This window comes from Haliotis rufescens, unplaced genomic scaffold, assembly GCF_023055435.1.
Source record: "Haliotis rufescens isolate VD_foot unplaced genomic scaffold, xgHalRufe1.0.p SCAF_9, whole genome shotgun sequence".
Classification (NCBI taxonomy): domain Eukaryota; kingdom Metazoa; phylum Mollusca; class Gastropoda; order Lepetellida; family Haliotidae; genus Haliotis; species Haliotis rufescens.
The window spans coordinates 11,419,001-11,445,383 of NW_025964383.1; the positions used below are offsets into that span (position 1 = coordinate 11,419,001).

General features: G+C 40.3%; 1 protein-coding gene across 1 annotated transcript in view; it reads left to right on the forward strand.

Annotated features, from left to right (window-relative positions):
• Positions 1–502: 502 nt before the first annotated feature.
• The window catches only part of LOC125377440, a 117,676-nt gene continuing 91,795 nt past the window's right edge, over positions 503–26,383 (forward strand). The window contains exons 1-2 of the mRNA XM_048390893.1: positions 503–613; positions 1,480–1,556. The gene's annotated coding sequence lies outside the window, so the exon portion shown is untranslated. The remainder of the gene's footprint in view (positions 614–1,479; positions 1,557–26,383) is intronic.

A 26,383-nucleotide genomic window follows, 5' to 3' on the forward strand; every position in this document is an offset into this window, starting at 1 on the left:
CGGTATCAACCGCTGGTTGGTACGATGTTGTATCAATAATTTCGTTCTTTGTTGATGATTAATTAAGCAGTCAGTGAAGTTGTTAATATTGACGTATTGATTTATATAAATTGTCATCAATATATTGGTGTACGTTTGTGGATATGTAAACGTAAAAATCCCCGTGTGCACTCGTTTTCATCTCTAAAAACGCAAACAGTATTGAAGTCAATACTTCTTGAGACACCCAAATATCTTACGAGGAATAACGATTTCCATGTCAAATTGTCATTCATGTGGGAGGTTTAGAGTCTTAAGCCCTTTTTCTGCAAGTACTTGATGATTGCACGTTCTTTAAATTTGCCCTTTTTAACAGAGCCCTACATATGTTACTGACTTACCACAGTGAAACACTTTGCTAAGTAGGCTAATGTTTTCTTGTGGATATACCTCTATGACATCATGTAATGTCCACCACAACAAATTTCACTGCAACGCATTTCCTTATGTGCGAGACTTAGAACGTCTCAGTGAACCCTCACATGTGTTAATACTTCAAAGCATGCATAGTCATCACATACATATTGTATGGAGGTGAACTGCGTGTCAACAGTGAAGGAAGTTACTTGTCCAGGTAGGTGTGTTGTGTCTCGTCTCTCAATTTGTCCCCCTACACACAGATACCTGTTCGATATTCAGTGTCATAACTTACATGTATATGCCAAGACACTATCAGGGTGTTGAACGTGGTACTTATACCTTTATTTATACAGCGTGTAGCCTGAATATTGGTGTTAGCTCACAACCAGACATTCCTGCTCTCGCTTTACAACTAGGCTGGGCTTCATACTTGCACAGCATGACACCCTTTTACGTTGTTAGATTGTGACACATACCCGGAAACACTAAATACCAAAACCCTCTATATACAGAGGAAAAATACTGAGTGAAAGAACTGTATCTGTTACAACGCCTTGATTATTGTGGTCCTTAATGCAGAGTGATATAATTTGGAGCTTCTCATCTTGAGTGCATGTATTGACAATTTGTTGCAGCTGAATCTACATGTACAGTGTGAGGGATCTATCGTTGTTGGTGTTGGGTTACAGGAGATATATAAAGCGCGTCCTAAAGTGCATTAGTGGTTCATACGAGTAGGGTCTTTTAAAGCAGTAAATATAGGTATATGGTATTATATTGTATACGCACATTGTGATATGAGAACACATGATCATTATGTCGGAGTAATACAATGCTTGACAAATTAAAAATATTTCAGAGATTGTTCACCATGACGACATTGTCGTACATGTCATTGTTATTCTGGCTTCATATGGTGCAGATTATAGATTTGTAAAGAAATAATTTCTTATTTTTCCGAACCAAACTTCCACTAAATTTAATTTGCCCCTATCTCTAGCTCCCTCGTGAAAGTCTACTTGTAATCAAAGTAATTAGAGTATTTATCGTGTTTTAATACATAAAATACTTTTTCTTCAGACGCACATGCTGCCTGAGAAAATATATCCTACAGAGTCAGCTTTGAGAAACAAGATTATTTACCACACACAAGTGCAGTGAGTAGTTCCTTCTAAACAGTCATACGGGATGCACATCATGATAACTGTTCCTAATTTCATAGACCGCCTCCGTGGTTTAGTGATTGAGTGTCCGCCCGGAGAGCCGCGTCATACAAAAAGACGTTATAAGATGGTACTTGTTGTAACCCTGTCTGGCGCTGGTCACTTAGGGGCTAAAACAAGGACTGGTAGGCTAGGAGTCAGTATACTGTGTCTGAGTGGGGTATTCATGTTAAACTGCGGTATGATATCTCAGTGAGCTAGCACTATAAGTCGGCATCAGTCCGGACTAGTACATGCAGCCACACAAACACACACACGTACATGCACGTCGCAAAATAAGTGCAATAATCTTGGACGCAACGTTAACCCCCATTTCACCTCACCTCACCTCACCTTATTCGTGGTTACATTTACATACACCCTCCTATCATTCCCCTACATCCATCGCACTCTAACTATAACCGCCTTCATGCATCCGAACTCATGCTCACGTAGCATTGCGTGCTTCCAAGTACCTCACCTCGTAATTTCATAGAAATTGATTTATCAAATCAAAATTGTCAATAAGTTAGGCAAAGGGAATCTATTATCAGTCAACTGTTTTATAATGCTTTACTTTTTATCTTTTTGTCTTTCACTTATCCCATTGAAAGGGGTTATTTGAAGACAAACACTTTACACCATATGTGTTCCCGCATTTTATATAAATTGAATAAGTAACAGTTGATCATCCTGGCTTGCAGTGGGGTCCATTAAGTTCATATCAAATAGCATATCATAAATGTTTCGAAAATAACACTGGTAAAATCAAACTCCACATGCTGTTGATATTTGTACTGACCGTGTTGTTAACAATGTGATTCAAAGGGGGTGTCTGTAACTTAAATACGTTTTCAACAGGCTAAATGCTCTTATTATTTAGACTTTTCACTCAATCATATTTTGTTCCGAAATAAGCGCATATAGCGTGTCCCTTTCGTGGACGGAAAGACAAATAGAGAAAGGCACCAGATTCAATGGTCTCCGTCAATGCCTGTCTGGTTTATTTTCCAACGTTTATTACAACAAATAGTTTTAATACTTGTTGATACGGCTGTCATATGTTTCAATCACTGTTGGTTGTTGTAAATTGATTGACCAATCAGAATCGGCTACTTTCAAAATATTGATCAGCTGTTTCAATGAGATTGTGTTGTAATTTGAAACCATTGATTGACCAATCAGAATTTGCTATTTTCCAAATTCAGGGTGAAACAATCATTAAGGTGATTTATTATTCAACTCTATTATTATGCAACAATGTGAAGGTATGTGACTACAATACTTTTGTTCTCGAACTAGTGTTCCTGTTACGATAAATACAATCGTACAATGTTGAAATAGAACACCTATGAATGTCTTAGGCTGGACGATGCATGCAATGTCAGGCTAGTATCAACACAGATGTAGGTTGCAAAGACTAAGTGACATTTAAAACAGATATATCCTCTTCTCTCATTGATAATCTATGATCATTATTTGAACTAGAGGTTATTTCTATCTTTACTGTTCCAAATGTACTATCTTATCATGTTCATATGATTCTCTCGGATTTGTCTTTGGTCGCGAAGGTTCTACATATAATGAATGTCACAATATATGTTTGTTTGTTGTTTGACGCCGCAGTCAGCAATATTACAGCTTTATGACGGCGGTCTGTAATTTATCGAGTCTGGACCAGACAATCCGGTGATTGACGTCATGAGCATCGATTCCCGCAATTAGGATACTATGAGATGCAACAACCAAGTCAGCGAACCTGACTTCCCGATCCCATTAGTCGCCTCTTACGACAAGCATAGTCGCCTATTAGGGCAAGCATGGGTTGCTGAAGACCTATTCTATCCCGGATCTTCACAGGTCCTAAATACATGTGTATGTATTACAGCATACACAGTATTAAAAACGTGGATTAAATCGATCGACTAATCTGATCGGGGCGTCAATTCTTTGGCTATTTGTGATTAAAATTCATTTAAATTACTCTAACTCGCTTTGCGGTGCCTATTCGAAATATTATGTCGTTTAGACCAGACACCGCTCACGGGCATATATCATTGATTTAATGTGGTATAGGAGGGAAATACCCATGGGTATGCTCAGCAATGACATATAATCATAAGCTATTGATTGACAATAATTTTGTTATTAACGGGCCACCAAGATGTCATAAAGGAAAAGTTTTCAAATGGGTGTGTGTTTGTAGGGGGGGGGGGGATAGTATATATTCTCTTTTGCATTGTTGGCATACACAAAACTGCTCTTGCAAATGCTAGGGGTGTATTATGTATTTGCTATAGCCGTTCCTTATTAATGCAGAATTATTGTTTTTGCTTCTTGAATTAGTCCATTGCATAGGAAGATTTGCATCTCAATCATACAGGTCAACTTGGTTGTGTTATATACTGTTCTGAACAAAACGTTCTTTAGTTGTCTGACACACAGATCTTTTGTTTACTACTCCGGAAAAATGGACCACAGGCCAGAATAATACAGATGCATGACTGAAGACACATGCAAATGTTCTTGTGGTATTCTGATACAGGTTAGACACTGAACAGTGCTCACACTTTACATGTCAATAAAGTTGACTTTTCAATGGTCAACATTTACATGTACATTGTATACATAATTAGCAATTGAAATGATAGGTTTCATACATGCCATATTAAATATACTGCTTTCATAACACGCACATAGGCACACGTAACATGCATTCAAAACAGTAATTATATAGATTATTCTGTTCATTGCGAAAAACCCACATCCCATCAGTAGCCTATAGCTTGACTGTTGAGAAGTAAACTTTTTGACTTATATTTCTGTGAAAATGACTAATTGATACAAATTACTTCACAAACAATAACATCAGTGACATTAAGTATCAGACGATAACTCTAGACTACATCGAACTTTAATTCTTGTATTTTGCTGTAAATGACACTGTATCAGAATGTATTGTAGCATACGTTGCAGTTTTAGTGAAAAGTATTTTGGTTGACATATAATATTAAACACACCCAATGACTTTTGAACTGTGAAATGCGTTATCTTGGGTTACATGTCTAGACAAAGTATTTGCATAGATGGTTCTGAACGGCTGTGCTAATGTATAGCTCTGTGACTCACAGTACACAGTAGAATGTATCATAAATGGCAGCCTGGATACGGGGTCGTAACCCTGTAAGGAAGGAGTTACCTCATATCTGCGCGCGATACAGATCAGTGGGTACACTGGATATGGAGAGAGCTGTGACAAGGAATGCAACTGGTTTGTCGCAGTGTTCCGCCTGAATGCTCTTCTCATGTACACTAGTCGCTATGTTACGGTGACCTAAGAATTGTGATGATATCCATGTTTATAATATGCAAACCATCTCGTGAATGTTGCATTGTTTGCAATGTGTTGGTGCGTTATAGAATATATCTTTCAGTTGTCCTCTCTAAAGTGTGCTTCGGTGTACAGCGATCGTTAGATGATTACTCACAAAGAATTATTAGTACCTTTATTTCGGTTGAGTACTTGGAGAAATCATGATAATCTATTGATTCCGGGAGTAAAATCAACGAACACTAATTAACAGATTCTAGGGATTCTCTCACTTAAACTATGTTATGTTCGATACATAACACATAACAATTTTCCGTATAGGGTTATTGGACAGGAAAACGACGTTTTTGGGACGCTTTCAAACCATCGTTTTTCCATCTAAATAACGTCGTCATTTGATATCCGAATTTACTGGGAGAGAACGATATCATCAAGCTCCTCCTTTTCTTGATTGACATTGTCAATCAAGCAACAGCCTCTACCGGTATTTCTACTTCTTAGATTTCATTGGTCAGTTCTCGCGTGTTAGATTACAGGCCGGAGTTTGAAGCTGTAATCGTAGCGCTTAGCGGAAGTGCTGAATTCATTCGATCTGCGCGTACGGATTGTTTAATGTCTTGTCCAAATTGCAAGTTGTTTCTTAGGTTTTATGTCACCGCTATTTGACAGTGATTCATGAACGAATTCTCGCGATAAGGTCGAAATCGTACAATGTCGCTTACATTTATGGCACGTACTTGATCGGCACGCATTTCCCATTAACGAACACAATGATAAAGATTTATAGTCACAAGTTATATAATCGTCAAATACGCAAACTAATATCAACTTAAAAAATTTGACGACTTTCAAAAAGTTTTGGTAGAAGGTGACCTTGATGTATACCTAATATATGCCTATATTTTTTTCCGATATTGCTTGAAACTGAGGAAACTATGCTTATTCATAATTTTAAGGTTCGTCTACGTTTTCATTTGCACATGACACTTGAGCGGTGATCTTCTTAATATTATCATGTAGTCGACAATGTTGTGTTACTGCAAACAAATTAGTGTCAAATTCCAAACTGGTCATGTCCATCTAACAATATATAATTTTAATCAAAACAAATAACTCCAAAATTGAATTGAAGAGGAGCCCCCAGTGAGATTGGAGGTTCAGAGAAGAACCTGAGGAAAATCTAGACTTGCTTCCTACAGAGCCTTTGCATAATAGAAAGGGCTGAGCGAAAGGGAAAATGATATGGTTCAGGGACTTTGAAACAGACTAGTGTCTATTCTATGGATATCTAGGCTGCCATCCAAACCGATCCATACGTGATCCGGAAGCTTATCGTATTCTATATGGTCATATTGACCAGAATTATACATTGTGTTGCGCACGACTGTGTTCGTACATTTACTTTCAAGTCAGGAAAAATGACTTAAAAAGAGAATTTACTTATAAAATGTTTCCTTCACATATCAGATACTGGAAGTACTACTCATTGTTCTACTTATGTCATCTCTCTCTCTCTCTCTCTCTCTCTCTCTCTCTATCTATCTCTATCTCTATCTCTCTCTCTCTCTCTCTGTTTATATATATATATATATATATATATATATATATATATATATATATATATATATGTCAGATATACATTAACGCCTGTTACCGTTATGTGGTCAGATACTGGAAGTACTACTCATTGTTCTACTTATGTCATCTCTCTCTCTCCCTCCCTCTCTCTCTCTCTCTCTCTCTCTCTCTCTCTCTCTCTCTCTCTCTCTCTCTCTCTCTCTCTCTCTTTATATATATATACATATATATATATCAGATATACATTAACGCCTGTTACTGTTATGTTGTCATCCTCTCATATAACCTTTGATTGTTCATTGTATCAAATTTTAATCAACAATATCAATAGCGGCAATTTAAACTACTGATCATGAACCACCCAAACACACGGCTGTTATCAAGCGCTAGTGCAAACGTGACGCTTCATAAAAATTGTATCGTGATGTCTTAAGAAAAACATTATCTTGCAGATATATATACTACAGGATAGTAAGGCTAACCTTTGCTCGCCGGTCGAACGTACACAATATCGCTGATACAGATATCTCGTCGTATTTGACTGTTAACACTAAAGACAAGCATATCTCATTATTTGTTCAGTGAAGATATAACACTTATGAATACACGTTTTTTAGTAACTTTAAACAGTTATGATCTTCATTTAATAACCCTGTTTTCACAAGTCACGCCGAAGACCCGGGTTCGATTCCCGACATGGGTACAATGTGTGAAGCCCATTTCTGGTGTCCCCCGCCGTGATATTGCTGGAATATTGCCAAAAGCGGCGTAAAACCAAACTCACTCACTCAGTCACTGTTTTCACAATATACATGTAGCACTACCCGACTGGTAACTATGGGGCAGCTTTCAGTCTTGTACTGACTTACTCTGGTGTTACTGGGGGGAAGCTTATTGGCTGGGGTGTTAAACCCTGTATTTCTAGTCATCCTGTTATAACTAAATTCTTTTGGAATGGTAACCTGTTCACTGGATCACAGCTCTGTGATATTCCATAACAATTAAAATGGACATTCAGTTCCCCATACAAGTAAATGAATGAGTATGTTTTAATGCTGTGCGGTTTGTTGACACTCTTCTACCAGGTCGAACATTGTGGATCCTCATTTAATACGCTCTGTGGATATTCCTGGTGACGCAAAGGCCCCCATGTACCTGGGAATCTTGTCAATATAACCGTACGCGGCATTGGTTACCTGAGGAGAATCATAGTTGCTTATCCATCTCCAAATACCGCCCCGCTGAAGATGACTTTTCTTTATGTTGAACCCATCATCTATGTACCCCCCCACACCCTAGCCCCCGCCCCCACCACACCTACACCCACACCCACACACAGCTCACACACACCGTTACATGATCATTTAGACTTAAATTTAATAATGTTATAATAAAGTGTTATGACAATCTCTATTTGATATCTACATATTGTAAAATATTTACGATATTTTAAACCTGTACTTGGAAGCACGTAATGCTACGTGAGTATGATTTCGGATGCATAAAGGCGGTTATAGTTAGAGTGCGATGGATGTAGGTGAACGATAGGAGGGTGTATGTATATAACCACGAATAAGGTGAGGTGAGGTGAAATGGGGTTTAACGTCGCGTCCAAGATTATTGCACTTATATAGTGACGTGCATGTACTCGTGTGTGTTTGTGTGGCTGCTTGTACTAGTCGGGACTGATGCCGATTTATAGTGCTAGCTCACTGAGATACCATGCCGCAGTTTAACATGAATACCCCACACAGACACAGTATACTGACTCCGAGTCGACCAGTCCTTGTTTTAGCTCCTTAATGCCGAGCGCCAGACAGGGTCACAACAAGTATCATCTTTTGACGTCTATTGGTATGACGCGGTCAGGGATCAAACCCCAGACCTTCCGCTCTCCAGGCGGACGCTCTACCACAAGACAACGGAGGCGGTCTAACCACGAATAATGATACATGAGGGCGGTTATAGTTTGAGCGCGATGGATGTAGGGAATGATAAGAGGGTGTATGTATGTAACCACGAATAAGGATACATAAGGGCGGATATAGTTATAGTTCGATGGATGTTTGGTAATGGTGGGAGGATGGAGTATGTATGTAAGCATGTGCATGTGTCCATGATGGCTGAGACGGTTGTAGGGATATGGTGAGGAAAGATGAATACGATGCGTGCGTGCCTGCATGCGTGGGGATACGAGGGTTGGCGAAGATGTAGTGAGATGCTTGTATGAGTAAGTTAAGTGGTTGAGGATGCATCTTTGCAGGTATGAGTATGGATACATGCAGACTTGCAGTTGGCGGACTGGGTGTGCCAATACTGATGTCTTTTTTTCCACTCACTTATAGTGTTTTATTTTACTCTATTAATGTTTTGTGAATTTTAATTATTTTTAGTATTTTACATATCTTCCCCAACTACATTGTACGTAGCATGTGTTATGCTGTACAATTATTATTATTATTCCACCTCTTCTTTTTCTTCTTTTCACTCACACACACACACACACGCACAAACACACACACACACTAACACACTAACACACACACACTAACACACACACACACACACACACGCACACGCAAACGCACACACAGGCTCCCACACACACACGCGCACACATATCTTTCGTCTCTTCCTTTGTGGGATAAGGTTTAACAGCTGTAAAATGATGTCTCTTATCTGTTTGTACCAACAACAAAATGTCCTCACCCCCTGCAGTTTTCCGTACCATATTGCCAAGCAGGTCACCCCCAAGGAGCCACATAGTTGCTGGTGAGCGAGGGGAAGGGTCGCCTGCCCTCCCACAGTCCAGTTATGTACTTCGCCAAGCACAATGTATTGTGAATGAGTAGCCTTGCTGTGGCCAAACATTTTGTAACAATTTAGCAAGCTTTGATAAGTAAACAGCAAATATATTTCAGTTTTATGTCATCTTTATCAGTTGAATCCTTCTTGACCTGTAAAGATCCGGGTAAGAGTAGGTATTCACCACTCCATGCTTGCCTTTAGAGGCGATTATGCCTTTAGTAAGAGGCGACTAACGGGACCGGGTGGTCAGGCTCGCTGATTTGGTTGATGCATGTTATCGTACCGCAATTGCGTGGATCGATGCTCATGATTCAATCACTGGATTGTCTAGGCCAGATTCGATTATTTACAGACCGCCGTCATATAGCTTGAATATTGCTGTGTGCGGCGTAAAACAACAAACAAACAAACAAACAAACACTGTCAGACTGCCATGTATCGTGTTACGTTACATGTATGGTCAGCCTGTAGTATCCCGCACCTCATCCACAAAGATAGGTTTCAGTCGCCAATCGGCCATTCCCTAGCATTAATTACAAACCGCTGACACGCACATGACTCTATGCTGCAAGTCATGGTAATCATAGCCCAACTGCTGTTATTTGTATTGGGCAGCACTGTGAATATTTAGATACGTATATTTAACTTACATAACTCAGGGAATATATAAGACATATATCAACTCCACGTTAAAACCTATACCCTGACAGACTGCCTACGCTACTAGCATAAACATCATAAAATAATTAGCAAGTCTATGCTCATAATTCTCTCTATTGGTCCCACATGAAATGGTCTTAACGAATACTGTAAATCATGAAATTAACACAATAATGAGTCACCACGTCAATGCGAGTACAGAAGCCTGGCCTATATTGCGTCCTGAAATTTATGAGAGTATCCTTGCAAAAATCACTGTAGATACACAATTCAATCATGTAGCATTGCCTGATAGCGAATGATGTTATTCGTCTAATTTCCATGAATGGATGCAAAATAGTTTATATGTTTATGGGCTTCTTCACTCAATGTAATGTGTGGAGGACTACTTCAGTTAAGGGTTAGTAACATATTTTAAAATAATTATGATAATATTGCCATTATTATTCCTTCAGATTATTACAAACAAAAGTTATTTTGTTTTCATATTAAACATGGAAAGAGGTATGAACATTTTGGTGATTACTTTTTAACATTGGCATTATCAACATAATTCTTAATTCTTACGGATATTATATTTTGTTTGGTTTTTGTTTAATGCCGCACTCAGCAACCTAAGGGTATTACAAGATATACAAAATTAACGTCAGTTGTATTATTCAATTTGTATTATTTTGTAATTGTTACAGAGACTTGACGAAGTGATAATAAAACGAATAGTCCCTATGCTTACAAGTAAGCATACAACCAGATTTATCTACCAGAAATAGTACACACTAACGGATAAATATATATCATGACTCCATTGTACATCGAAGAAAACGATATTTGTGTATGCTGTTGGTTGGGCATGGATACATTATGATAAAGCAATGGTAATTTGACATATATTTGATGAAGTAAGATAGCTACGCGATAAATCGCAAAGAACAAAGAAGAACGACGCGCGATTTATTTCACGACAGTGTTCTATCATGACGTCATTTCTGGAGTTTCGAACATGCGCTCGCAACTTGATGACGTCGTAAATTTGACAACGTTATTTTTGAGAGGGAAGTGTCTGGTGAGTTGTTCCCAACAGATGCAGCTGGGCAACGTAGAGTTTGTATACCCATCCTATTCGTTTATACACCAAAGTTGTTGTTTGTTTACATTTTCCCGAGGCAAGGGCGTTAAATGACTTTAAAAGTCTAGTTTCCACCCTTGCCAAACTTTGCTGGAATTTCCGGACTCGATCGTTTGCCACCAATGTTTTTTACGAGTTATGTCCATTCTATGTCCCTCATATTGACCAATCAGATTCCACCTTTCATATTATTTGCAATTGTATCAAACAAAATGGCGCGCCATGTCAAGACGATCTGATTGATAAATCAAAGAACCGTCCGGGAGCCATTCAACCATCTTGTTCTCTATGCAGCCACGTGTTGTATTGTTTTTTTGGCACAAAGGCGACTTTTTGATACATGAACAACAAACGTTCCTGAATACATTGAATACAATTTAATGCAAAGTTATGTTTTTTTACCAAATCTGAAACAATTTCGGTTTGCAACAGATAAAAGACTCCTGTAAGTGTTCAAATGGTTTAATTTGCCATACTGACTTCAGAAAATGCGCTATTTCATAAACATGGACGTGCCAGAATGTCAATTTACAAATCAAAAGCGTGTGTGTCCAACCTCTGGTTGCGATGCAAGCAACACATCTTCGTCTCATTGAATGGAGCAGGCGTCGCACAAAGTCCTGTGGGATATCTGTCCATATCTGCTGGAGCATGTTTGGAAGTTCCTGGAGTGTCTGTGGAACACGTGGTTGACGTCGAAGGCGCCGATCCATCTCATCCCACACGTGCTCGATTGGTGAGAGATCAGGGGATCGAGCCGGCCAGGGGGTGACATTCACGTTGTTTTGTTGAAGAGAGTCCTGAGCAAGTTGAGCAATATGGGGCCGGGCGTTGTCAAGTTGAAAGGTAATGCTTTGGCCATGACGACGCAAAAACGGTAGAGCAAAAGGGTCCATGATGTCGTCGCGGTAGCGCTGTCCATTGAGATTTCCATCTACCACTATCAAACGGATCCTCTGTCTTGCTGTAACCCCACCCCATACCATTACGCTGCCACCCACGAACCGATCTTCTTCCATGACACATGGCTGAGGTGAAAACTCCTCAGTGAATAGAACTTGTCCCCACTGCATGGCCGTCCAGCGTAGACGCTGTCTGCACCACTGTAGACATGCTTTTCCATGGTTTCCTGTCAAAATGGGACGTCTGGCAGGTCCGGCGACGTACGGTTTGTGAAGATATTCGTCGAAGACCAGGGATGCTTCTTGCAGTCACTGTTGCTGGCTGGAATCGATTTCGAAGGTATGTTGTTCGAATCCAGTTGTCTTGTCGATTATTGGTTACGCGTGGCCTGCCACTCTGAGGATGGTCTCTGACTGCATTCCTCCTATTGCCAACGTTGCCATAAACACCTAATGGTGTTCCTGTGGACGTTAAATTGTCTTGCAACATCACGTTGACTCGATCCTGCTTCAAGCATATCAATGGCTCGCAGACGTTCATTTTCGGACAGGCGTGGCATTTCGTAATGTTGAATAATTGCATAAGTGTGTTGTTGTCAGCACGATGCTAAACAATGCATATGGAATCCCGTTAACGCATATGTTTTTATACCCATTCTTGGGTAGTGAATTGCATGGGGCTTGCATAAAAGTAAACTTTTGCATGGAATGCATGCTTATCTGTAGCAGTTGCGTTTTTGTGACTTGATTCCATACATGTACTACAATATTGAAAACCAAACTTTACTTGTTTGAAAAATACACTAAGATATTGGTGTCACAGGAACTTTTGTTGTTAAGTATATAGTTAAGTATTCGCATGAAGGCGAATCGCGATGCGAGGTAGAGGTCTGAAATGGGTTAAGAACAACCCAAGGATGATCTTGCACACGACAATGTCGCAGCGGCGATGTAAACGCAAGCGGTGCCTAACTTTTGACGGCGATCGTACAAGCATATATGGACTCTGGTACAAGCAAACCATTTGAGAATTCAAATAAGGAAGAGTTCGAAAATGGATATAGAGCACCCTGGGACACTCCGGCACACGCGAATTTTACAGGAGAGATATACTGCAAGCAGTGCCTCACTATTGACGGCGTTAGTACGACGAGCAAGCCATTTGAGGATTTGAATATGGCCGAATATTTTTGCGAACGTTTGTACGCGCGACACATATAGCCTACCATTGCTGCTTACAGCTATATTTTAATCTAAAATATATAAGTTGTTGAAGTTATATGCATCACATTCGAGATTTCTTCACACGCCCTGATGGCGGTTTCATGTATACAATTGGCAATCTAAATGTAGGAGAGGTTTATTGTATTGGAGATGCGGGATGCACTACGAAACATTGAAAAGGAACCTGTCAGCGACATACCGGCGCAATAGGGAGCAAACCATGCATGTCAGTTTATGAGCAGTGTCACTTATTCACTACGACTGCTGTTATTGTACATGTATGGGTGTATGGGCCTTACCTAGCGAAGTGCATCAAGTCACTTGAGCACTTTAATTAAAATCATGAAAAGATTTGCAAAATATCTGTCGACGCCCAGTTGCCGGTAAACATGCTTTTCAAATCCTTCATGGATTTACAGAATCTGAACTGCAGTTTCTCTAGAATGAATGAATGAATGAATGAATGAATGAATGAATGAATGAATGAATGAATGAATGAATAAATCAGAGTTGTTCTGTAGGATTGATTCTATACCCCAGATTTCACGATTATTTAGGATTACTGGCTCCTTTAATGTTATGCATAATTTGCAAGTAAGAGCTGTAGGTATAGCTTGGTTAAGAATGGAGACTGAAACTTGTGGTAGGCCTTAGGACCATTTATAGGAGAGGTTTATTACAATTTTACAGTTAACCATAATGCTTCAAATGTAATTCCTATGTAATTATATCTATCCGTAACTAATGCATCCTTGTCTTACCCCGATGTTGGAGTTAAAGGATTATGACACGCCCTTGTCAGTTTTCACTTCATAAGAGATATAGTGATGATATTATTTTTAATACATTTCCTCAGATTTTATTTGATAATATCTTTGTTAGGAGTAGTGATCTGTCAACTGAATCAAAGGTCTTTTGAAAGTCTACAAAACCGTATATTCTTTTCCCTTTACTTTTTGTAGAGTATATTAATGTTTAAAGAACAAATACAATATCTGATGTTCGTTATCACCTTCTAAATGACAGTGGTCTTTTGATAGAGTTGTTTCAATGTGTTCCATGTGCTCCATTATTATTTCATTTATGAAGTTGCAAAATAGTTTACCTAATCAGCTGCTTAGTGCAAACCGCCTGTAGTTGTTTGGGTCATTCTTATCACGCTTCTCATGTAAGAATTCATTGGAATAAAGCTAGCTGGGGCCGGCTAGACTTGCTTTTGTATGCATAACTAGATTTTTATGTGTTTTTTGGTGTGTGTCTTTTTCCAGAAAATAAATATATTCCACAGTTATGGTGCATGACTAAACTCTGTTGGGAAGTGACATTAAACAGTTTAACCAACTGGTCTATCAATGTACAATATATTGATTTTAAATGTTAATTCTTTATGTTATCTTCGCCTGGACTTGAATTGCTTCGTTAAACTGCTAATTTTATTAGTTGTTATTTGTTTGTCACATAAATGCATATCTCTTTGTTTTAGTGTTGTGCCATCTGAGTTTGTTTATATACATGTTGTTTTCTTCTGAGTAACCTTTGTATTCTTTTCTTTTTGCAAAAAGACCCCTATTTTCAATGGTTATGTTGTTTTCTTATTGAACTCATGATATCTTCTTCCATATTACGTTTTGCCTCTTAACATTCAACATCATACCATTGTAGTTTTTGTACATTTGATCTATTTTTGCAAGACTTTGTTTCAAATTTGTTGACGGTTTGTAAAATATCAGAGAAGGGACCAACAAGTGCTTCACATTCAAAACTATCTTAGAGGAAGGAAGTTAAGAAAAATCGTTTATTACAGTTTCAATATTTAAGCTAGAAGTAGCATGTTCAACGCATACGTTGGAATACCAGCGTCTTCTATCCGTGTATTTAGTAACGGTTACATTTGTGGCCTTATGAAACAGAATATGTCAATTATCTGACAACATATATTCAAAACACTTAATGCAGAATAGAACATATAAATATTATGATCGTACTGTTAATAGACATTTTCATATGTGTAATTCACTTTGTGAATATATCCTATAACTACCATTCTTTCGTCTCCTCACTTCGTTTAAAAAAGAGCAAACTCAACTCAATGAGCCTCTTACACTGTGCTGACTATCAGCATAAATTAACACCATGTGGTCTAATGGAGGCTTACAGGTACTGGTGCTCTACATGGTCCAGCTATGCAGTGCAGATGATAAGGCAGGGGGTATCATATTACCTGATTTTGACGGTATCGCTACATTTTGCCCCGAAGTAAATACTTTTTTTTTCACAAACATTTCTTTTGTGAGTTGCCTCGATCTATGGTAACCTACTCACACACACAGAATAACATCTTCTTTGTACTATCTTTTCTTGTTTGAGTTTATTTAATTCATAATAAGAAGCAATATGTAATAATTCGCTTATCACAGTATAAATCACATCCGTTTATATCACTATCTCTTATTATGTTTTTTATTGCAGAAATTATGATGAATTCAAAATGTTTTCACTGCATTAGAGATTAATTTGCCATTGTTTGTAATGCAATATTTCCCAACTTAAATTATAGTGAGGGGTCCTGTATGACTAGCAGTTATAAGAGTTTCAAGATACCAAACTGTAATCGAGCCTATTATGTTCCTGAAATGTAATTGCATTTAAACATTTATCTTTCTTGCTTCGATCATATCTACAATGTATTTATTACAAAACAAAAGCATGTCTTTGCAGCTAAGTTTGATTCGGTCTATGCTCGCCTCAGTCACTTTTGAGAAATAAACTAGTGTCCAAAAGAAACGATACCACCTGTTTGCAACGACATAAAAGAAAAACTAAACAATGCAGAAGTTAAGGATTGGTGTTATGCTTTTGAGAAATCCTTTCACATCATCTGTACAAAACTTTCATTTCAATAAAATCTGTACAACCAATATGACAAGCCTTTAAGGATGGGTGGGGTCGAAAAATGAACATTTCGTTAGAGCACTGATCACAGAAACAACGGGAAATGTCACACCACACGTCTCAAAGTCAAGTCAGTAGCGGGTATGTCCACCGTGAGCATCAATACATGCCAGAACACGCCTACGGACTGATGACGTCAAACGTTTGATGACGTTGAGAGTGATGCGTTGCCATTCCTCGAGGAGACATCGTTCCAAGTCCTGGACGTTGACTGGAGACACACGGCGACGTCGGATTTGCCGATCGAGGTGGTCCCATAAGTGCTCGATGGGATTCATGTCCGGTGAACATGCGGGCCATGGCAAAACCTGTACGTTGGCGTTGGCAAGGAAGTTCTGTGTCAATCTTGCTGTGTGTGGCCTTGCATTGTCATGTTGGAAAAGGAGTCCACGAGGCTGTTGCCGAATAAAGGGCACCACAACAGGCCGTAGGATGTCATCAAGATAACGCTGTGCATTCAGGTTTCCACGAATTACGACAAGCATCGTTTTGACGTCACCACATATGCCACCCCAAACCATTAACCCTCCACCTCCAAACGGCCGGACCTGTTGGATACAGTTAGGCGCCAAACGTTCACCAAATCGTCGGTTTACAAGCTGCCGTCCATCGTTTCTGAAGATGAGGAATCTGCTCTCATGAGAGAACATAACACGTGCCCAGTCCCGCCGTTGCCAACGTCGAACTCGCCTGGCCCAGATCAGTCTGTTGTTCCGGTGTCGAGGCGTCAGGAGCGGTCCGCGGTAGGGATGACGTGGCCGGATACCATACTGCCGTAGTCTCCTGTAAACGGTCTGTCGACTGATCCTGTGTCCCAGTGCTGTAGCCGCCGTGGACGTCGCTGTTACGGTGCGGTTCCTCAGGTGTAATACCCGGATGTAACGATCTTCACGGGGCGTGGTTACTCGTGGTCTTCCACTCCTGAGCCTGTCTGACGTCTGACCTGTCTGACGTAACCGCTGCATCAACCTGGTGATAGTGATGCGTGCGCAGCCCAACCTTCTGGCGACGTCGACGTGTGACGCTCCTTGTTGGACCATTCCAACGGCTCTCTCTCTCTCTCGATGGCTGTCAAACGTGGCATATCTTGTGTTCTTTTTGTTGCTGTGATATCAACGTGTTTGATCAGCCGTTTTATACAGTTTTTCTGCACGTGCAGAACATGCTAGAGAGGGAAATGTCACTTTCACGAAATTTTCGTTTTTTCCCGGAAGTGATCACGTGTTCCCGGTATTTTTTATCGACTATGCTGTGTTTGGGATGTGCAATACGAATTGGCATGTTTTCATACTTGACAATTCACTTAGTAAAAAACAATTTCGAAAATAAGTTTGTATCGTTTCTTTTGGACACTAGTTTATTAATGTGGTGTGCCATGTGATAGAAAGTCAACGATAAAATATGTTTAATAATATTGTGAGGAGGATAAGTTAGACACAGTTATTAATATCAAAATATTAAAAATGCAACTGATCTAAAACAACAAATAGTCAATATAGAAACTACACGGCCTCCTGAGTGGATTCCAACTGTTGTTCAGTAACACTAGACTACCGATCACACCAACCACTAGAATTGCTAAACAATCAAGTTAGTTACTTGACAGTCTTTCTTCATTCAAGATAACCTAAGAGGAAAATAAGCGTTAAGTCAATGTGTGAAAACAGGTTGTACTGGTACCACAATGTATCGACTGGATTTTGATGGTTTTATGTGCAATGTGAACTCCATTGGAGTTTGTTCGAACATGGGACAACATTTGAGCAAGAATTAAGACCTTGTAAAATTTATTCACAGCCAGTGTTTCTTTTTTTATTAAATTATCATGAGATTTATCTTTGTTATTGAGACTGTGCAGTTGATCCACTCGTAACAACTATGCTTTTTTAGATGACATCCACTCTGCAGAAAATTCCGCCATATTTAGCCAAAACTATACTACTGATATGAACATTTCATTTCAGCTACCGTTTGTTTTAAAATGTTTATCCATAGAAAATTGTCTTACAAACCATAAGTCATGTATTATGTATTAAAATTGTACTATGCCTTCGCCCATTGTATCTGAAGGGGGGGGGGGGGGTGAAGGGGAAGACTGAAATGTGTCTGTAGGAATGTATTTGTGTCTTCATATTCCGATATTTACACTAACATTTCTTTGTATATTTCATGCTGACATTATGTCTCTCATAACCCTCTCGGTTTGATGGTACTTTTTCGGGATATTGTATTGTACTCTATTTCTACCGGCTGCCTGGGGGAGTCCACAATGTAACTGAAGGGGGTAAACTTGAAATAACATAAAACTTCGGCGCATAATGTTGTTTTTGGTAAAGTTGGAGGCAAAATACACTGTAGGCGAATGTAGATGACGCACTGGTGCATAGGCGATCTGCACTGTTGTAGCTATAGATGACGCCCTCTGTATGGTTTCACAGGCGGGAAATGAAGCTTTTTTTAATTCCACACTTCAAGGTCTGGAACGAATGACCAATGCCGCATTTGGCGTTTCATGTAAGAATTGACTTTCACTTTGTGTGAGTTCATTGGAGTTAAACCTTCATGGAGTGAGAGCCAAACCGTATGAACGTCAGAGCGTTCACAAAGTGAAAGTCAATTCTTATTATTTTTTATCGCTATTTTATACCTATCGGGATGCAGCGCTAGATCTATACGTGTGACCTCCTGTTTACACCGACAGCCATACAACAAGAAGTACTAGTTGTATGGCGGAATAAAATATAATCCCCAAAAGAGAGGTCACATTAGAGTGTGTGTATGCTCACCTTGCTTTTCAGGAACATCTGTTTTAGTTTCTTTTCAAGAAATGTATTCCAATAATATCCCCAATTAGATGAGAAAGGTCTGTTAAGAACTACCTCAGTGAGTCAGTCACTACGGCAGAGTGTGGTAATACATTTACATCAGGTACACGTCGTCAAAATTGCCGACACGATAAACGTGGCGGGAGAGATTTCCGAAGTCATTAATGAACATGTGGCCATTTCAAAGTACATTCATAGATTGCTATCGACTGTCACAGTGATAGTTCTTCGTGTGTTTTTTTCTCTAGGACGGGTTGTACTGAGGATATCCTTGAACGGTCACGCAATCAAACTCTCGTATCACAATGTATGCTAAAACGCTCAGTTCAACATAAAAGGGTCCAAATGATGAGAAACGACGCTTCTGTAATACTATGTAATTCGTCCTAGGGAATTCCCAGGGATTTCCCAAAGGAATATGCAAGTAGTCAGTCAGTGTTTACGTCAGTTCAAGAATACAGTCTCGTGAAAACGCATGAAGGTCAAGATGTGACGTTCATACACTGCTGAACTTCAGTTTTGCGGTCATATGACTGACCTCTCGTCCAAAGGAAAAGCCGTATATCGTGTTAACTTCACATTAAAAAAAAGGATTTACAGTTATAATTAAAAAAAACACAACCTATTGTCCGATAGAGATGACTGTGCGTAGCTGATGGATATGTTATCTCAATAAACTCGGTAACATGGTTTGGTTTGGTCTGAATTCCATTAACATATCCTGAAACTGACTTACCAGTAAATATCGCTGCACTGCGCGCGACAGATACTAGAGCAAGTACTAGAGAAACCTACTAATGCTCCTTAAAGGAAGCCTTTGGCATCACGTGCGTCAGGCGACCAGCGCCATCTGATTGGCCGTTAACAGTTGTACAAGGCGGAGCAAAAAGCATCGTTTTCCCGTCTATTTACGCTTGAAAAACCTCTACGTTTTTCCGAACACTTTCTGTACGCTCACCAATTTATCAATTTTAGTTATTTTTTTGTCGTTTTTCCGTCCAATGACCATGGACGGAATAAAACGACGTTTTCGGGTTTGCAGTGTTATTTCTGTATGATGTTGTTCAAACATATTCTATTCAACTTAACGTGAAAGGGATTGGTAAAGAGGCCCAACTGGCTCATGTAAATACTGCTCCCTGTTACATAATTACACCTGTGTTGACATCAAAACTTTTAGGTCATATATACTTTTCTCATATATTTTAAATATATTCCTGAAGGTCGCCAACATCGCCTCAGTTGTAATAGTATCATTAAAACTCATTTGAAAGGGCCATGCATCTTGTTGTGCATTTTGAAAAACTACATATATCCACATATTCGAATTATAATCCTGTACATGACTGTATAGTACAGGGACTCTGGGAAAATTCAGGTCCGTTGATTGACAATGCATCACATCCATCCCAGAATGGCTGGTATTGCCAAATGCACATGCTTCATGCTTCACTGTCATTGTCACTGTCATGCTCCTCATTGCTATTGTCTATTAGCACAGGTCAATACATCCCGGGTCCAAATCCTGGTCTACCAGGTGGCACGCTTCACATGTTGTCTGAAGCTGTTCTCACAAGGAGAACTTTTCATTTGACATTGTTTTACCCTTATTTCATTCAAGTTCTTGTAACTTGTCTTCATTTTCTTTTTAGAATCATAGAACTGGCCGATGATAAATAATCGACCAGTTTGGTACTGAGGAACCAACACTCTTATCTGCAATATACAACGTGGTAAAACAGAACTACCATGGATCATTTAGTTCGCTTTGAGTGAGTGAGTGAGTGAGTTAATATCTATAGTCACATCGACAATAATTCAGCCATATCGTGACTGAATCAAGTTATACAGAAATAAAACATATAGAATACTACACGAGCTCCCGTGTAATACCAATTTTATGAAATGAGTGAATAGTTCTGGTATTTGATGAGCGAAATGTGGACCCCCTGATCCTGGTTATAATGATATGTCTGTCTGTTAAAACCTAGAAAATGAGTCAAATAGCGCCTCAAACCAAAGTCATGTAAATCTTTTAAAATGCCATGCTTACGTATTGTGTCATAGTTTTTCATGGTCGAAAAAGATCGATGCAGCATGCTTGTTCTTTAGAATGGATTTTTTATAAATGATTCTAAACGAACCGAATAGCCACTAGTAATAGTATTAGTAATTAGATCATTGGTCTCTAAATACCATACTTATCGATTATTGACCATGTGTGCCATGCCTTTACAAACGCAGCTCGTTACCGAAATAGGTCATTGCGCAACGAAGGAGGAAAGTGCCCTCTTGTCCAAATATCATCACGCATTCTTAGAAGCGTTTCAAGACATGAATTTGGTAAATGTTTTAGGAGCTGATAGTGGATATTATCTGCTCCTGATGCAGTGCCCTGGGCTTGCGCTAGGGCAGCATTGAGCTCATGTCATGAAAATTCTTCATTGTAGTCTTCCCCATTGTACAAATTAAAATTAATCGTCTTCTTTTCTTGCTAATCTTTATATTTCTGAAATTTGGGATTATAATTGGACGATGAAGAATGTTCAACTAAAGCTTTGCCTAACTTATTTGCCATGTCATATTTATCAGTTAATATATCATTGCCATCTTTAAGATGATTAACACCAGAATTTGTACCATTGCCTTTGATTTTGTGTATCATGTTCCACACCTTAGTCATAGGTGTAGGCGAATTAATCTTTGATAGTTCCTCCAAGACTGTCACCAATATTGTTTTAATGTGCGTCGAACCTTGGCACTAGTTTTTTTTAGAGTATTTAAATTATGAAATGTAGGATGACGGCGAAAATATTTTTCTGCCTTCTTCCTACACTTCCTAACCTGTTTGGAATTATCAACAAACCTTGGTTTACGAATATGTGAGTAAGCAGAGGATTTAGAAATAGTTACATCAGCTATATTATTCAGTTTATCCGAGAACAACTGAAAAGGATCAGAGACATTGAAAAAAACGTCAGAATTCAATTTGAAATAATGGTCAGTTAGCCTTATCAAAATTCAGTAGTAGGGCAAATAGGTTATTGTGGAGAAATGGTCTCTTACACATAGGTCATCGTGGACTGACCATCCAAAATCGTTATAAATGTTTGAATCTGTGAGTGAAAAATCAAGTGCAGAATAAGTTCCCTGAGCGGGATGTAAATATGTGGCGGATCCCTCACTACATAGGAATAAATTATTATTTGAAATTAGGTCTTAGGAATGTTCCCTTTAGAATTGGCTTCGGTACTTCCCCATATAGGGTAATGCCCATTTAGATCACCCATGATGACGCAGGGTGTTGGGAGATGGTTAAACAAATTTGGAAGATCAGGCTGCTGAAGTTAGGAAGACGTGAAAATGTACAAGGAGCTATGTGTGAAGGTTATGTGATAAGAAAGTCGAACTGCAACAGCTTGAAGGTTGCGTTTAAGAGAGAGAGGGTTATGGGTGTCAGCCCGGTGTAGCTGACTATATATAGCAATACGACAAGCAGAGACATGATGTTATGATGACATCTCACCTGTGGTGTAGCTGACTAGTTAGACGGCAAACGGACACATGACGTTATGATGGTGTCTCACCTGTAGCGTAACTGAGCATAGTTAGAAGGCACACAGACACATGGTGTTATGATGGTACCTCATCTGGCGGTGTAGCTGACTATAGCAATAAGACACCAGACACATGTACTTGGGATGGTATCTCATCTGTGGTAAAGTTGACTATAGTTAGAGTGAGTGAGTGAGTTCAGTATCAACCACTAGTTTCCATTCCGTTCTGGGTTGCATGTTTAGTGCCTAACAATGGTTTACCTCCCATATGTTGGGTTGTATGTTCAGTATCAACCACTGGTTTACCACTCCCGTGCTGGGTTGCATGTTCAGTGCCTACAGATGGTTTACCTCCCATATGTTGGGTTGTATGTTCAGTATCAACCACTAGTTTCCCTCTCCCGTGCTGGGTTCTATGTTCAGCATCAACCACTAGTTTCCCTCTACCGTGGTGGGTTGCATGTTCAGTATCAATCACTAGTTTCCCTCTCCCGTGCTGGGTTGCAAGTTCAGTATCAACCACTAGTTTCCCTCTCCCGTGGTGGGTTGCATGTTCAGTGCTTACAAATGGTTTACCTCCCATATGTTGGGTGGTATGTTCAGCATCAACCACTACTTTCTCTCTCCCGTGCTGGGTTGCAAGTTCAGTATCAACCACTAGTTTCCCTCTCCCGTGCTGGGTTGCATGTTCAGCGCCTACAAATGGTTTACCTCCCATATGTTGGGTGGTATGTTCAGCATCAACCACTAATTTCCCTCTCCCGTGCTGGGTTGTATTATCAGCATCAACCACTAGATTCCCTCTCCCGTGCTGGGTTGTATGTTAAGTATCAACCACTAGTTTCCCCCTCCCATGCTGGGTTTTATGTTCAGCATCAACCACAACTTTCCCTCTCCCGTGGTGGGTTGCATGTTTAGTATCAACCACTAGTTTCCATCTCCCGTGCTGGGTTGTATGTTAAGTATCAACCACTAGTTTCCCTCTCCCATGCTGGGTTGCATGTTAAGTATCAACCACTAGTTTCCCTCTCTTCTGTGCTGGGTAGTATGTTCAGTATCAACCACTAGTTTCCCTCCCATTCTGGGTTGCATGTTAAGTATCAACCACTAGTTTCCCTCTCCCATGCTGGGTTGTATGTTCAGTATCAACCACTAGTTTCAATCTCCCATACTGGGTTGCATGTTCAATATCAACCACTAGTTTCCCTCTCCCGTGCTGGGTTGCATGTTCAGTGCCTACGAATGGTTTACCTCCCATATGTTGGGTTGTATGTTCGGCATCAACCACCAGTTTCCCTCTCCCATGCTGGGTTGTATGTTCAGCATCAACCACTAGTTTCTCTCTCCCATACTGGGTTGTGTGTTCAGTATCAACCACCAGTTTCCCTCTTCGGTTCTGGATTGTATGTTCAGTATCAACCACTAGTTTCCTCCTACCGTGTGTGGTTGCATGTTCAGTATCAACCACTAGTTTCCCTCTCCCGTGCTGGGTTGTATGTTCAGTATCAACCACTAGTTTCCCTCTCCCGTGCTGGGTTGTATGTTCAGCATCAACCACTAGTTTCCCTCTTCCGTGCTGGGTTGTATGTTCAGTATCATCCACTAGTTTCACTGTCCCATGCTGGGTTGTATGTTCAGCATCAACCACTAGTTTCCCTCTCCCGTGCTGGGTTGTATGTTCAGCATCAACCACTAGATTCCCTCTCCCGTGCTGGGTGGTATGTTAAGTATCAACCACTAGTTTCCCTCTCCCATGCTGGGTTTTATGTTCAGCATCTACCACAACTTTCCCTCTCCCGTGGTGGGTTGCATCTTCAGTATCAACCACTAGTTTCCCTCTCCCGTGCTGGGTAGTATGTTCAGTATCAACCACTAGTTTCCCTCTCCCGTGCTGGGTTGCATGTTAAGTATCAACCACTAGTTTCCCTCTCCCGTGCTGGGTTGTATGTTCAGTATCAACCACTAGTTTCCCTATCCCATGCTGGGTTCCATGTTCAGTGCTTATCATTGGTTTACCTCCCATATGTTGGGTTGTATGTTCAGCATCAACCACAACTTTCCCTCTCCCGTGCTGGGTTGCAAGTTCAGTATCAACCACTAGTTTCCCTCTCCGTGCTGGGTTGCATGTTCAGTGCCTACAAATGGTTTGCCTCCCATATGTTGGGTTGTATGTTCGGCATCAACCACCAGTTTCCCTCTCCCGTGCTTGGTTGTATGTTCAGCATCAACCACTAGTTTCCCTCATCCGTGCTTGGTTGTATGTTCAGCATCAACCACTAGTTTCCCTCTCCCGTGCTGGGTTGCATGTTCAGCATCAACCACTAGTTTCCCTCTCCCGTGCTGGGTTGTATGTTCAGCATCAACCACTAGATTCCCTCTTCCGTGCTGGGTTGTATGTTCAGTATCAACCACTAGTTTCCATCTCCCGTGCTGGGTTGCACATTCAGTATCAACCACTAGTTTCCCTCTCCCTCCCTGGGTTGTATGTTCAGCATCAACCACCACTTTCCCTCTCCCGTGGTGGGTTGTATGTTCAGTATCAACCACTGGTTTACCTCTCCCGTGCTGGGTTACATGTTCAGTGCCTACAAATGGTTTACCTCCCATATGTTGGGTTGTATGTCCAGTATGAACCACTAGTTTCCCTCTCCCGTGTTGGGTTGCATGTTCAGTATCAACCACTAGTTTTCCTCTACCGTGCGGGGTTGTATGTTCAGTATCAACCACTAGTTTCCCTCTCCCGTGTTGGGTTGCATGTTCAGTATCAACCACTAGTTTTCCTCTACCGTGCGGGGTTGTATGTTCAGTATCAACCACTAGTTTCCCTCTCCCGTGGTGGGTTGCATGTTCAGTATCAACCACTAGTTTCCCTCTCCCGTGCTGGGTGGTATGTTCAGTATCAACCACTAGTTTGCCTCTCCCGTGGTGGGTTGCATGTTAAGTATCAACCACTAGTTTCCCTCTCCCTCCTTGGGTTGTATGTTCAGTATCAACCACTGGTTTACCTCTCCCGTGCTGGGTTGCATACTCAGTGCCTACAAATGGTTTACCTCCCATATGTTGGGTTGTATGTTCAGTATCAACCACTAGTTTCCCTCTCCCGTGCTGGGTTGCATGTTCAGTATCAACCACTAGTTTTCCTCTACCGTGCTGGGTTGTATGTTCAGTATCAACCACTAGTTTCCCTCTCCCGTGCTGGGTTGTATGTTCAGTATCAACCACTAGTTTCCCTCTCCCGTGCTGGGTTGTATTATCAGTATCAACCACTAGTTTCCCTCTGCCGGGCTGGGATGCATGTTCAGTGCCTACCAATGGTTTACCTCCCATATGTTGAGTTGTATGTTCAGCATCAACCACTAGTTTCCCTTTCCCGTACTGGGTTGTGTGTATAGTATCAACCACTAGTTTCCCTCTTCGGTGCTGGGTTCCATGTTCAGTATCAACCATTAGTTTCCCTCTACCGTGTTTGGTTGCTTGTTCAGTATCAACCACTAGTTTCCCTCTCCCGTGCTGGGTTGCATGTTCAGTATCAATCACTACTTTCCCTCTCCCGTGCTGGGTTCCATGTTTAGTGCCTACCAATGGTTTACCTCCCATATGTTGGGTTGTTGGTTCAGTATCAAACACTGGTTTCCTTCTCCCGTGCTGGGTTGCATGTTCACTGCCTATAAATGGTTTACCTCCCATATGTTGTCTTTTATGTTCAGCATCAACCACAACTTTCCCTTTCCCGTGGTGGGTTGCATGTTCAGTATCAACCACTAGTTTCCCTCTCCCGTGCTGGGTAGTATGTTCAGTATCAACCACCAGTTTCCCTCT